A 15,346-nucleotide genomic window follows, 5' to 3' on the forward strand; every position below is an offset into this window, starting at 1 on the left:
AATTCCAGTTTCTTCCCTCTGGACGGAGGTTGTCAGTCCCGTCTGCAGAACAAAACGTTATAAAAACAGCTTTGTTCCAGCTGCAGTAACACTGGTAAACAAGCTGTAGTTTGCACAAAAGCTGCACAAGTCACTTTTCGGAGCATGATGTATCCCCTTTTTATCTCATTGCTTTTATTTATTCTTAACTTGTAGGAAATTTTGCTCTTGGTGTTTTTAATTCTTTTTTAGTTTCATGTTTTTTACTTCTTATATTTATTTCATGAACTGCAGCACTTTCTGTCGAGCCGAAGCTGTCTCTTGTTTTATGTGTATGTGTTCTTTTTAAATGTCCTGTTTCTGATTTGATTGTTCGTTTTCTGTTGCTTGTTTAACTCGACTGCAAAACTAGTTTACCCTTGGGTATCAATAAAGTAACCTGAACCTGAACCTGAACAACTTGCTGTCAGCAAATCTAAGTGAATCTGGTTCTGTTTTGCAGTTTGGCTGCACATCCTTCTGATATTTTTTAGCCCCCTCTGTCTCTTGGTGATATGTCTTTGTCATTCATGTTTTAACTATCACTTGGATGCTCTGTTTGGTTCCGTGGCACCAGCAGATCGATGTTGAATCTTTTCTGTTCTTCTTCCTGTACCCGATCAGTGACATGGCCCCTTTACACACTTCCTGGATGCGTTTGACATTGCTGTGCGGCAGCAGGGTACGCCAAGCCTCAGACACCTTGGTGGCGTTTCGTGAAGTGACTTTATAGGCTTGTCCCTTGCCTCTTCCGTGGGTAACTCTGTAGATCCACTCCTCCAACTGCGGTGTCATCTCCAGACTTGCAAATTCATACAGTGCAGATATTTCCTCCAGTGTGATGTGTGCCACATCCTCATAACAGACCATTTTGTAGCGCCCTTTTAGAAAAGGAGGGGGTTTCAGGACGGCCCTTTCATTGATGCGCACATGGCTACGGCAGATTTCCTGCGTGACTTCATATGGCACCTCAGCAGGCGACCCCAGCCTCCCTAGACCGAAACAAAGCCTGTGGGTCTCGGACCAGGTGGATGATGCAGAAGTCTAAGCTTGGGTCCTGGAGAAGTGGGTAGAGGGATTCCAGCTTAAATATGCGCACATTTTTTTAACACCACATGACTGTAAGTGTGGCAGGCTTCCTCCACCTCCTGCATGTTGGGGGGCACTGAACTGGTTGCGTGGTGTGAGAGAACAGGCTGGAGGCGAGCACAGAGCTCGACTTTGAGGCCACATAAACATGGACCTGTTGCTCTCAAGGTAGGAATCCATCACGGAGAAATCACACTGGAACAAACTCCTCAGCGAACTCCCGAGCGAGGCTCAACTTTATGCACCGATTTCAACCAAACCTTCTGCGTTGGACTCCCCTCGGACCCCCAGATGATATATCCGAGTTTGGAGAAATTTCAATTTTTAGTCAAAAAAGAAAATGTATCCTGCGGAGTGGCCTTTTTTTCAAAATGGCCTGTGTGGTTTTTGGTCATTTTCTCCAAAACCACCAGCCCGATTTCAACCAAACCTTCTACGTTGGACTCCCCTCGGACCCCAGATGATATATCCGAGTTTGGAGAAATTTTAATTTTTGGTCAAAAAAAAAATGTAACCCGCGGAGTGGCCTATTTTTTTCAAAATGGCCTGTGTGGTTTTTGGTCATTTTCTCCAAAACCACCGGCCCTATTTCAACCAAACCTTCTGCGTTGGACTCCCCTCGGACCCCCAGATACCCAGGGGGCAAAGCAAAAAAACGGACACGGAGCGTTGTAAAAGGTTTGACACCAGAAATGACATCTAGGAACTTGAAGGATTAAAACCTGGGTGGACAACCCGGTCAACTAGCTGCTGGAAAGCTACAGGGGGCCAAAACCCCTTTCTTGGGTCATTTTGCTGGCGAAATGATGTAAATGCAAATATTTAGGTACTACAATGGCATAAATAGTCATACAACTATAAAATTTGGCAGAGAGTATCTTGACACATAGGGGGAGGCATGAAAAAAAGATTCTGGGGTTTGTTGCAACTCGATTTTAAGATATCACCCTCAACATCCCAAAAAAGACCAAAAAAAGTACTGTTCGCCTGACAAATTCTCATGAAAATTATTATTTTTCAGCACTTTATGGAGAATATCTATGCCTAACATGTATATAGAAAATTTCCTTAATTCATAAGCTTCCATTTGAGTCCAAGATAGCCTTTCTATCTCCAAAGCCCCACTTGCTGTGGCCAACGGTCTTCTCTATCTATCTGTTCACTTTGGGGAGACCAGAAATAGAATGGTTTCTGATCATGCTAGTTAACATAGTTTTTCACAATAGGTGTTGCATTGTTTGGAGACAGCCTGTAGCTTTCCAGTAGCTAGTAGAAAGGCTATCTTGGACTCAAATGGAAGCTTATGAATTAAGGAAATTTTCTATATACATGTTAAGCATAGATATTTTATATAAATAATAATTTTCATTAGAATTTGTCAGGCGAACAGTACTTTTTTTGGTCTTTTTTGGGATGTTGAGGGTGATATCTTAAAATCGAGTTGCAACAAACCCCAGAATCTTTTTTTCATGCCTCCCCCTATGTGTCAAGATACTCTCTGCCAAATTTTATAGTTGTATGACTATTTATGCCATTGTAGTACCTAAATATTTGCATTTACATCATTTCGCCAGCAAAATGACCCAAGAAAGGGGTTTTGGCCCCCTGTAGCTTTCCAGCAGCTAGTTGACCGGGTTGTCCACCCAGGTTTTAATCCTTGAAGTACCTAGATATCATTTCTGGTGTCAAATCTTTTACAACGCTCCGTGTCCGTTTTTCAAAAAACTGGGATTTTGCCCCCTGGGTAAGATGATATATCCGAGTTTGGAGAAATTTGAAGAAATTTTAATTTTTGGTCAAAAAAAAAAAAAACGTAAGGCGCGCGGCTGTCGTCTTTTTAAAATCGCCTGTTTGGTTTTTGGTCATTTTCTCCAAAACCAACGGCCCGATTTCAACCAAACCTTCTGCGTTGGACTCCCCTCGGACCCCCAGATGATATATCCGAGTTTGGAGAAATTTGAAGAAATTTTAATTTTTGGTCAAAAAAAAAAAAAACGTAAGACGCGCGCCTGTCGTCTTTTTAAAATCGCCTGTTTGGTTTTTGGTCATTTTCTCGAAAACCACTGGCCCGATTTCAACCAAACCTTCTGCGTTGGACTCCCCTCGGACCCCCAGATGATATATCCGAGTTTGGAGAAATTTGAAGAAATTTTAATTTTTGGTCAAAAAAAAAAAAACGTAAGCCGCGCGCCTGTCGTCTTTTTAAAATCGCCTGTTTGGTTTTTGGTAATTTTCTCGAAAACCACTGGCCCGATTTCAACCAAACCTTCTGCGTTGGACTCCCCTCGGACCCCCAGATGATATATCCGAGTTTGGAGAAATTTGAAGAAATTTTAATTTTTGGTCAAAAAAAAAAAAACGTAAGACGCGCGCCTGTCGTCTTTTTAAAATCGCCTGTTTGGTTTTTGGTCATTTTCTCGAAAACCACTGGCCCGATTTCAACCAAACCTTCTGCGTTGGACTCCCCTCGGACCCCCAGATGATATATCCGAGTTTGGAGAAATTTGAAGAAATTTTAATTTTTGGTCAAAAAAAAAAAACGTAAGCCGCGCGCCTGTCGTCTTTTTAAAATCGCCTGTTTGGTTTTTGGTAATTTTCTCCAAAACCACTGGCCCGATTTCAACCAAACCTTCTGCGTTGGACTCCCCTCGGACCCCCAGATGATATATCCGAGTTTGAAGAAATTTGAAGAAATTTTAATTTTTGGTCAAAAAAAAAAAACGTAAGCCGCGCGCCTGTCGTCTTTTTAAAATCGCCTGTTTGGTTTTTGGTCATTTTCTCGAAAACCACCGGCCCGATTTCAACCAAACCTTCTGCGTTGGACTCCCCTCGGACCCCCAGATGATATATCCGAGTTTGGAGAAATTTGAAGAAATTTTAATTTTTGGTCAAAAAAAAAAAAAACGTAAGCCGCGCGCCTGTCGTCTTTTTAAAATCGCCTGTTTTGTTTTTGGTCATTTTCTCCAAAACCACTGGCCCGATTTCAGCCAAACCTTCTGCGTTGGACTCCCCTCGGACCCCCAGATGATATATCCGAGTTTGGAGAAATTTAAATTTTTGGTCAAAAAAAAAAAAACGTAAGGCGCGCGCCTGACGTCTTTTTAAAATCGCCTGTTTGGTTTTTGGTCATTTTCTCCAAAACCACCGGCCCGATTTCAACCAAACCTTCTGCGTTGGACTCCCCTCGGACCCCCAGATGATATATCCGAGTTTGGAGAAATTTGAAGAAATTTTAATTTTTGGTCAAAAAAAAAAAAAAACGTAAGCCGCGCGCCTGTCGTCTTTTTAAAATCGCCTGTTTGATTTTTGGTCATTTTCTCCAAAACCACTGGCCCGATTTCAGCCAAACCTTCTGCGTTGGACTCCCCTCGGACCCCCAGATGATATATCCGAGTTTGGAGAAATTTTAATTTTTGGTCAAAAAAAAAAAAAAAAAGGCGCGCGCCTGTCGTCTTTTTAAAATCGCCTGTGTGGTTTTTGGTCATTTTCTCCAAAACCACTGGCCCGATTTCAACCAAACCTTCTGCGTTGGACTCCCCTCGGACCCCCAGATGATATATCCGAGTTTGGAGAAATTTGAAGAAATTTAAATTTTTGGTCAAAAAAAAAAAAACGTAAGCCGCGCGCTTGTCGTCTTTTTAAAATCGCCTGTTTGGTTTTTGGTCATTTTCTCCAAAACCACCGACCCGATTTCAACCAAACCTTCTGCGTTGGACTCCCCTCGGACCCCCAGATGATATATCCGAGTTTGGAGAAATTTGAAGAAATTTTGATTTTTGGTCAAAAAAAAAAAACGTAAGCCGCGCGCATGTCGTCTTTTTAAAATCGCCTGTTTGGTTTTTGGTCATTTTCTCCAAAACCACCGGCCCGATTTCAACCAAACTTACTGCGTTGGACTCCCCTTGGACCCCCAGATGATATATCCGAGTTTGGAGAGATTTTAATTTTTGGTCAAAAAAAAAAAAAACGTAAGCCACGCGCCTGTCGTCTTTTTAAAATCGCCTGTTTGGTTTTTGGTCATTTTCTCCAAAACCACCGGCCCGATTTCAACCAAACTTACTGCGTTGGACTCCCCTTGGACCCCCAGATGATATATCCGAGTTTGGAGAGATTTTAATTTTTGGTCAAAAAAAAAAAACGTAAGCCACGCGCCTGTCGTCTTTTTAAAATCGCCTGTTTGGTTTTTGGTCATTTTCTCCAAAACCACTGGCCCGATTTCAGCCAAACCTTCTGCATTGGACTCCCCTCGGACCCCCAGATGATATATCCGAGTTTGGAGAAATTTGAAGAAATTTTAATTTTTGGTCAAAAAAAAAAAAAACGTAAGCCGCGCGCCTGTCGTCTTTTTAAAATCGCCTGTTTGGTTTTTGGTCATTTTCTCCAAAACCACCGGCCCGATTTCAACCAAACTTTCTGCGTTGGACTCCCCTTGGACCCCCAGATGATATATCCGAGTTTGGAGAGATTTTAATTTTTGGTCAAAAAAAAAAAAACGTAAGCCACGCGCCTGTCGTCTTTTTAAAATCGCCTGTTTGGTTTTTGGTCATTTTCTCCAAAACCACCGGCCCGATTTCAACCAAACTTTCTGCGTTGGACTCCCCTTGGACCCCCAGATGATATATCCGAGTTTGAAGAAATTTTAATTTTTGGTCAAAAAAAAAAAAAACGTAAGCCGCGCGCCTGTCGTCTTTTTAAAATCGCCTGTTTGGTTTTTGGTCATTTTCTCCAAAACCACTGGCCCGATTTCAGCCAAACCTTCTGCGTTGGACTCCCCTCGGACCCCCAGATGATATATCCGAGTTTGGAGAAATTTTAATTTTTGGTCAAAAAAAAAAAAAACGTAAGGCGCGCGCCTGTCATCTTTTTAAAATCGCCTGTTTGGTTTTTGGTCATTTTCTCCAAAACCACTGGCCCGATTTCAACCAAACCTTCTGCGTTGGACTCCCCTCGGACCCCCAGATGATATATCCGAGTTTGGAGAAATTTGAAGAAATTTTAATTTTTGGTCAAAAAAAAAAAAAAGGAAGCCGCGCGCCTGTCGTCTTTTTAAAATCGCCTGTTTGGTTTTTGGTTATTTTCTTCAAAACCACTGGCCCGATTTCAACCAAACCTTCTGCGTTGGACTCCCCTCGGACCCCCAGATGATATATCCGAGTTTGGAGAAATTTTAATTTTTGGTCAAAAAAAAAAAAACGTAAGCCGCGCGCCTGTCGTCTTTTTAAAATCGCCTGTTTGGTTTTTGGTCATTTTCTCCAAAACCACCGGCCCGATTTCAACCAAACTTACTGCGTTGGACTCCCCTTGGACCCCCAGATGATATATCCGAGTTTGGAGAGATTTTAATTTTTGGTCAAAAAAAAAAAAACGTAAGCCACGCGCCTGTCGTCTTTTTAAAATCGCCTGTTTGGTTTTTGGTCATTTTCTCCAAAACCACCGGCCCGATTTCAACCAAACTTACTGCGTTGGACTCCCCTTGGACCCCCAGATGATATATCCGAGTTTGGAGAGATTTTAATTTTTGGTCAAAAAAAAAAAACGTAAGCCACGCGCCTGTCGTCTTTTTAAAATCGCCTGTTTGGTTTTTGGTCATTTTCTCCAAAACCACTGGCCCGATTTCAGCCAAACCTTCTGCATTGGACTCCCCTCGGACCCCCAGATGATATATCCGAGTTTGGAGAAATTTGAAGAAATTTAAATTTTTGGTCAAAAAAAAAAAAAACGTAAGCCGCGCGCCTGTCGTCTTTTTAAAATCGCCTGTTTGGTTTTTGGTCATTTTCTCCAAAACCACCGGCCCGATTTCAACCAAACTTTCTGCGTTGGACTCCCCTTGGACCCCCAGATGATATATCCGAGTTTGGAGAGATTTTAATTTTTGGTCAAAAAAACAAAAACGTAAGCCACGCGCCTGTCGTCTTTTTAAAATCGCCTGTTTGGTTTTTGGTCATTTTCTCCAAAACCACCGGCCCGATTTCAACCAAACTTTCTGCGTTGGACTCCCCTTGGACCCCCAGATGATATATCCGAGTTTGAAGAAATTTTAATTTTTGGTCAAAAAAAAAAAGAAAACGTAAGCCGCGCGCCTGTCGTCTTTTTAAAATCGCCTGTTTGGTTTTTGGTCATTTTCTCCAAAACCACTGGCCCGATTTCAGCCAAACCTTCTGCGTTGGACTCCCCTCGGACCCCCAGATGATATATCCGAGTTTGGAGAAATTTTAATTTTTGGTCAAAAAAAAAAAAACGTAAGGCGCGCGCCTGTCATCTTTTTAAAATCGCCTGTTTGGTTTTTGGTCATTTTCTCCAAAACCACTGGCCCGATTTCAACCAAACCTTCTGCGTTGGACTCCCCTCGGACCCCCAGATGATATATCCGAGTTTGGAGAAATTTGAAGAAATTTTAATTTTTGGTCAAAAAAAAAAAAAAGTAAGCCGCGCGCCTGTCGTCTTTTTAAAATCGCCTGTTTGGTTTTTGGTTATTTTCTTCAAAACCACTGGCCCGATTTCAACCAAACCTTCTGCGTTGGACTCCCCTCGGACCCCCAGATGATATATCCGAGTTTGGAGAAATTTTAATTTTTGGTCAAAAAAAAAAAAACGTAAGCCGCGCGCCTGTCGTCTTTTTAAAATCGCCTGTTTGGTTTTTGGTCATTTTCTCCAAAACCACTGGCCCGATTTCAGCCAAACCTTCTGCGTTGGACTCCCCTCGGACCCCCAGATGATATATCCGAGTTTGGAGAAATTTTAATTTTTGGTCAAAAAAAAAAAAACGTAAGCCACGCGCCTGTCGTCTTTTTAAAATCGCCTGTTTGGTTTTTGGTCATTTTCTCCAAAACCACTGGCCCGATTTCAACCAAAACTTCTGCGTTGGACTCCCCTCGGACCCCCAGATGATATATCCGAGTTTGGAGAAATTTGAAGAAATTTTAATTTTTGGTCAAAAAAAAAAAAAACGTAAGCCGCGCGCCTGTCGTCTTTTTAAAATCGCCTGTTTGGTTTTTGGTCATTTTCTCCAAAACCACCGGCCCGATTTCAACCAAACTTTCTGCGTTGGACTCCCCTTGGACCCCCAGATGATATATCCGAGTTTGGAGAGATTTTAATTTTTGGTCAAAAAAAAAAAAACGTAAGCCACGCGCCTGTCGTCTTTTTAAAATCGCCTGTTTGGTTTTTGGTCATTTTCTCCAAAACCACTGGCCCGATTTCAGCCAAAACTTCTGCGTTGGACTCCCCTCGGACCCCCAGATGATATATCCGAGTTTGGAGAAATTTGAAGAAATTTTAATTTTTGGTCAAAAAAAAAAAAACGTAAGCCGCGCGCCTGTCGTCTTTTTAAAATCGCCTGTTTGGTTTTTGGTCATTTTCTCCAAAACCACCGGCCCGATTTCAACCAAACTTTCTGCGTTGGACTCCCCTTGGACCCCCAGATGATATATCCGAGTTTGGAGAGATTTTACTTTTTGGTCAAAAAAAAAAAAAACGTAAGCCACGCGCCTGTCGTCTTTTTAAAATCGCCTGTTTGGTTTTTGGTCATTTTCTCCAAAACCACTGGCCCGATTTCAACCAAAACTTCTGCGTTGGACTCCCCTCGGACCCCCAGATGATATATCCGAGTTTGGAGAAATTTGAAGAAATTTTAATTTTTGGTCAAAAAAAAAAAAAACGTAAGCCGCGCGCCTGTCGTCTTTTTAAAATCGCCTGTTTGGTTTTTGGTCATTTTCTCCAAAACCACCGGCCCGATTTCAACCAAACTTTCTGCGTTGGACTCCCCTTGGACCCCCAGATGATATATCCGAGTTTGGAGAGATTTTAATTTTTGGTCAAAAAAAAAAAAAACGTAAGCCACGCGCCTGTCGTCTTTTTAAAATCGCCTGTTTGGTTTTTGGTCATTTTCTCCAAAACCACTGGCCCGATTTCAGCCAAAACTTCTGCGTTGGACTCCCCTCGGACCCCCAGATGATATATCCGAGTTTGGAGAAATTTGAAGAAATTTTAATTTTTGGTCAAAAAAAAAAAAAACGTAAGCCGCGCGCCTGTCGTCTTTTTAAAATCGCCTGTTTGGTTTTTGGTCATTTTCTCCAAAACCACCGGCCCGATTTCAACCAAACTTTCTGCGTTGGACTCCCCTTGGACCCCCAGATGATATATCCGAGTTTGGAGAGATTTTAATTTTTGGTCAAAAAAAAAAAAACGTAAGCCACGCGCCTGTCGTCTTTTTAAAATCGCCTGTTTGGTTTTTGGTCATTTTCTCCAAAACCACCGGCCCGATTTCAACCAAACTTTCTGCGTTGGACTCCCCTTGGACCCCCAGATGATATATCCGAGTTTGGAGAAATTTGAAGAAATTTAAATTTTTGGTCAAAAAAAAAAAAACGTAAGCCGCGCGCTTGTCGTCTTTTTAAAATCGCCTGTTTGGTTTTTGGTCATTTTCTCCAAAACCACCGACCCGATTTCAACCAAACCTTCTGCGTTGGACTCCCCTCGGACCCCCAGATGATATATCCGAGTTTGGAGAAATTTGAAGAAATTTTGATTTTTGGTCAAAAAAAAAAAACGTAAGCCGCGCGCTTGTCGTCTTTTTAAAATCGCCTGTTTGGTTTTTGGTCATTTTCTCCAAAACCACCGGCCCGATTTCAACCAAACTTACTGCGTTGGACTCCCCTTGGACCCCCAGATGATATATCCGAGTTTGGAGAGATTTTAATTTTTGGTCAAAAAAAAAAAAACGTAAGCCACGCGCCTGTCGTCTTTTTAAAATCGCCTGTTTGGTTTTTGGTCATTTTCTCCAAAACCACCGTCCCGATTTCAACCAAACTTTCTGCGTTGGACTCCCCTTGGACCCCCAGATGATATATCCGAGTTTGGAGAGATTTTAATTTTTGGTCAAAAAAAAAAAAACGTAAGCCACGCGCCTGTCGTCTTTTTAAAATCGCCTGTTTGGTTTTTGGTCATTTTCTCCAAAACCACCGGCCCGATTTCAACCAAACTTTCTGCGTTGGACTCCCCTTGGACCCCCAGATGATATATCCGAGTTTGAAGAAATTTTAATTTTTGGTCAAAAAAAAAAAGAAAACGTAAGCCGCGCGCCTGTCGTCTTTTTAAAATCGCCTGTTTGGTTTTTGGTCATTTTCTCCAAAACCACCGGCCCGATTTCAACCAAACCTTCTGCGTTGGACTCCCCTCGGACCCCCAGATGATATATCCGAGTTTGGAGAAATTTGAAGAAATTTTAATTTTTGGTCAAAAAAAAAAAAAACGTAAGCCGCGCGCCTGTCGTCTTTTTAAAATCGCCTGTTTGGTTTTTGGTCATTTTCTCCAAAACCACCGGCCCGATTTCAACCAAACCTTCTGCGTTGGACTCCCCTTGGACCCCCAGATGATATATCCGAGTTTGGAGAGATTTTAATTTTTGGTCAAAAAAAAAAAAACGTAAGCCACGCGCCTGTCGTCTTTTTAAAATCGCCTGTTTGGTTTTTGGTCATTTTCTCCAAAACCACCGGCCCGATTTCAACCAAACTTTCTGCGTTGGACTCCCCTTGGACCCCCAGATGATATATCCGAGTTTGGAGAAATTTGAAGAAATTTAAATTTTTGGTCAAAAAAAAAAAAACGTAAGCCGCGCGCTTGTCGTCTTTTTAAAATCGCCTGTTTGGTTTTTGGTCATTTTCTCCAAAACCACCGACCCGATTTCAACCAAACCTTCTGCGTTGGACTCCCCTCGGACCCCCAGATGATATATCCGAGTTTGGAGAAATTTGAAGAAATTTTAATTTTTGGTCAAAAAAAAAAAAACGTAAGCCGCGTGCCTGTCGTCTTTTTAAAATCGCCTGTTTGGTTTTTGGTCATTTTCTCCAAAACCACCGGCCCGATTTCAACCAAACTTACTGCGTTGGACTCCCCTTGGACCCCCAGATGATATATCCGAGTTTGGAGAGATTTTAATTTTTGGTCAAAAAAAAAAAAACGTAAGCCACGCGCCTGTCGTCTTTTTAAAATCGCCTGTTTGGTTTTTGGTCATTTTCTCCAAAACCACTGGCCCGATTTCAGCCAAACCTTCTGCGTTGGACTCCCCTCGGACCCCCAGATGATATATCCGAGTTTGGAGAAATTTGAAGAAATTTTAATTTTTGGTCAAAAAAAAAAAAAACGTAAGCCGCGCGCCTGTCGTCTTTTTAAAATCGCCTGTTTGGTTTTTGGTCATTTTCTCCAAAACCACCGGCCCGATTTCAACCAAACTTTCTGCGTTGGACTCCCCTTGGACCCCCAGATGATATATCCGAGTTTGAAGAAATTTTAATTTTTGGTCAAAAAAAAAAAAAACGTAAGCCGCGCGCCTGTCGTCTTTTTAAAATCGCCTGTTTGGTTTTTGGTCATTTTCTCCAAAACCACCGGCCCGATTTCAACCAAACCTTCTGCGTTGGACTCCCCTCGGACCCCCAGATGATATATCCGAGTTTGGAAATTTGAAGAAATTTTAATTTTTGGTCAAAAAAAAAAAAAACGTAAGCCGCGCGCCTGTCGTCTTTTTAAAATCGCCTGTTTGGTTTTTGGTCATTTTCTCCAAAACCACTGGCCCGATTTCAGCCAAACCTTCTGCGTTGGACTCCCCTCGGACCCCCAGATGATATATCCGAGTTTGGAGAAATTTGAAGAAATTTTAATTTTTGGTCAAAAAAAAAAAAAACGTAAGCCGCGCGCCTGTCGTCTTTTTAAAATCGCCTGTTTGGTTTTTGGTCATTTTCTCCAAAACCACCGGCCCGATTTCAACCAAACCTTCTGCGTTGGACTCCCCTCGGACCCCCAGATGATATATCCGAGTTTGAAGAAATTTTAATTTTTGGTCAAAAAAAAAAAAAACGTAAGCCGCGCGCCTGTCGTCTTTTTAAAATCGCCTGTTTGGTTTTTGGTCATTTTCTCCAAAACCACCGGCCCGATTTCAACCAAACTTTCTGCGTTGGACTCCCCTTGGACCCCCAGATGATATATCCGAGTTTGGAGAAATTTTAATTTTTGGTCAAAAAAAAAAAAAACGTAAGCCGCGCGCCTGTCGTCTTTTTAAAATCGCCTGTTTGGTTTTTGGTCATTTTCTCCAAAACCACCGGCCCGATTTCAACCAAACCTTCTGCGTTGGACTCCCCTCGGACCCCCAGATGATATATCCGAGTTTGGAGAAATTGAAGAAATTTTAATTTTTGGTCAAAAAAAAAAAAACGTAAGCCGCGCGCCTGTCGTCTTTTTAAAATCGCCTGTTTGGTTTTTGGTCATTTTCTCCAAAACCACCGGCCCGATTTCAACCAAACCTTCTGCGTTGGACTCCCCTTGGACCCCCAGATGATATATCCGAGTTTGGAGAAATTTTAATTTTTGGTCAAAAAAAAAAAACGTAAGCCGCGCGCCTGTCGTCTTTTTAAAATCGCCTGTTTGGTTTTTGGTCATTTTCTCCAAAACCACTGGCCCGATTTCAGCCAAACCTTCCGCGTTGGACTCCCCTCGGACCCCCAGATGATATATCCGAGTTTGGAGAAATTTTAATTTTTGGTCAAAAAAAAAAAAAACGTAAGCCGCGCGCCTGTCGTCTTTTTAAAATCACCTGTTTGGTTTTTGGTCATTTTCTCCAAAACCACTGGCCCGATTTCAACCAAACCTTCTGCGTTGGACTCCCCTCGGACCCCCAGATGATATATCCGAGTTTGGAGAAATTTTAATTTTTGGTCAAAAAAAAAAAAACGTAAGCCGCGCGCCTGTCGTCTTTTTAAAATCGCCTGATTGGTTTTTGGTCATTTTCTCCAAAACCACCGGCCCGATTTCAACCAAACCTTCTGCGTTGGACTCCCCTCGGACCCCCAGATGATATATCCGAGTTTGGAGAAATTTTAATTTTTGGTCAAAAAAAAAAAACGTAAGCCGCGCGCCTGTCGTCTTTTTAAAATCGCCTGTTTGGTTTTTGGTCATTTTCTCCAAAACCACTGGCCCGATTTCAGCCAAACCTTCTGCGTTGGACTCCCCTCGGACCCCCAGATGATATATCCGAGTTTGGAGAAATTTTAATTTTTGGTCAAAAAAAAAAAAAACGTAAGGCGCGCGCCTGTCGTCTTTTTAAAATCACCTGTTTGGTTTTTGGTCATTTTCTCCAAAACCACTGGCCCGATTTCAACCAAACCTTCTGCGTTGGACTCCCCTCGGACCCCCAGATGATATATCCGAGTTTGGAGAAATTTTAATTTTTGGTCAAAAAAAAAAAAACGTAAGCCGCGCGCCTGTCGTCTTTTTAAAATCGCCTGTTTGGTTTTTGGTCATTTTCTCCAAAACCACTGGCCCGATTTCAACCAAACCTTCTGCGTTGGACTCCCCTCGGACCCCCAGATGATATATCCGAGTTTGGAGAAATTTTAATTTTTGGTCAAAAAAAAAAAAAAACGTAAGCCGCGCGCCTGTCGTCTTTTTAAAATCGCCTGTTTGGTTTTTGGTCATTTTCTCCAAAACCACTGGCCCGATTTCAACCAAACCTTCTGCGTTGGACTCCCCTCGGACCCCCAGATGATATATCCGAGTTTGGAGAAATTTGAAGAAATTTTAATTTTTGGTCAAAAAAAAAAAACGTAAGGCGCGCGCCTGTCGTCTTTTTAAAATCGCCTGTTTGGTTTTTGGTCATTTTCTCCAAAACCACTGGCCCGATTTCAACCAAACCTTCTGCGTTGGACTCCCCTCGGACCCCCAGATGATATATCCGAGTTTGGAGAAATTTGAAGAAATTTTAATTTTTGGTCAAAAAAAAAAAAACGTAAGCCGCGCGCCTGTCGTCTTTTTAAAATCGCCTGTTTGGTTTTTGGTCATTTTCTCCAAAACCACCGGCCCGATTTCAACCAAACCTTCTGCGTTGGACTCCCCTCTGACCCCCAGATGATATATCCGAGTTTGGAGAAATTTGAAGAAATTTTAATTTTGGGTCAAAAAAAAAAAAACGTAAGGCGCGCGCCTGTCGTCTTTTTAAAATCGCCTGTTTGGTTTTTGGTCATTTTCTCCAAAACCACTGGCCCGATTTCAACCAAACCTTCTGCGTTGGACTCCCCTCGGACCCCCAGATGATATATCCGAGTTTGGAGAAATTTTAATTTTTGGTCAAAAAAAAAAAAACGTAAGCCGCGCGCCTGTCGTCTTTTTAAAATCGCCTGTTTGGTTTTTGGTCATTTTCTCCCGGCCCGATTTCAACCAAACCTTCTGCTTTGGACTCCCCTCGGACCCCCAGATGATATATCCGAGTTTGGAGAAATTTGAAGAAATTTTAATTTTTGGTCAAAAAAAAAAAAACGTAAGGCGCGCGCCTGTCGTCTTTTTAAAATCGCCTGTTTGGTTTTTGGTCATTTTCTCCAAAACCACCGGCCCGATTTCAACCAAACCTTCTGCGTTGGACTCCCCTCGGACCCCCAGATGATATATCCGAGTTTGGAGAAATTTTAATTTTTGGTCAAAAAAAAAAAAACGTAAGCCGCGCGCCTGTCGTCTTTTTAAAATCGCCTGTTTGGTTTTTGGTCATTTTCTCCAAAACCACTGGCCCGATTTCAACCAAACCTTCTGCGTTGGACTCCCCTCGGACCCCCAGATGATATATCCGAGTTTGGAGAAATTTGAAGAATTTTAATTTTTGGTCAAAAAAAAAAAAACGTAAGGCGCGCGCCTGTCGTCTTTTTAAAATCGCCTGTTTGGTTTTTGGTCATTTTCTCCAAAACCACTGGCCCGATTTCAACCAAACCTTCTGCGTTGGACTCCCCTCGGACCCCCAGATGATATATCCGAGTTTGGAGAAATTTTAATTTTTGGTCAAAAAAAAAAAAACGTAAGCCGCGCGCCTGTCGTCTTTTTAAAATCGCCTGTTTGGTTTTTGGTCATTTTCTCCAAAACCACTGGCCCGATTTCAACCAAACCTTCTGCGTTGGACTCCCCTCGGACCCCCAGATGATATATCCGAGTTTGGAGAAATTTGAAGAAATTTTAATTTTTGGTCAAAAAAAAAAAACGTAAGGCGCGCGCCTGTCGTCTTTTTAAAATCGCCTGTTTGGTTTTTGGTCATTTTCTCCAAAACCACTGGCCCGATTTCAACCAAACCTTCTGCGTTGGACTCCCCTCGGACCCCCAGATGATATATCCGAGTTTGGAGAAATTTTAATTTTTAATTTTTGGTCAAAAAAAAAAAAACGTAAGCCGCGCGCCTGTCGTCTTTTTAAAATCGCCTGTTTGGTTTTTGGTC

The 15,346-nt window shown here is 42.2% G+C and overlaps 1 pseudogene; it reads right to left on the reverse strand.

The window, feature by feature from the left end:
- Window positions 1-553: 553 nt before the first annotated feature.
- LOC146969647 (carbohydrate sulfotransferase 6-like) lies at window positions 554-1,312 on the reverse strand (annotated as a pseudogene).
- Window positions 1,313-15,346: the final 14,034 nt, after the last annotated feature.

The sequence above is a fragment of the Trachurus japonicus genome, chromosome 18 (assembly GCF_045865225.1).
Source record: "Trachurus japonicus isolate A0001 chromosome 18, Traja_1.0".
NCBI classification, from domain to species: Eukaryota; Metazoa; Chordata; class Actinopteri; order Carangiformes; family Carangidae; genus Trachurus; species Trachurus japonicus.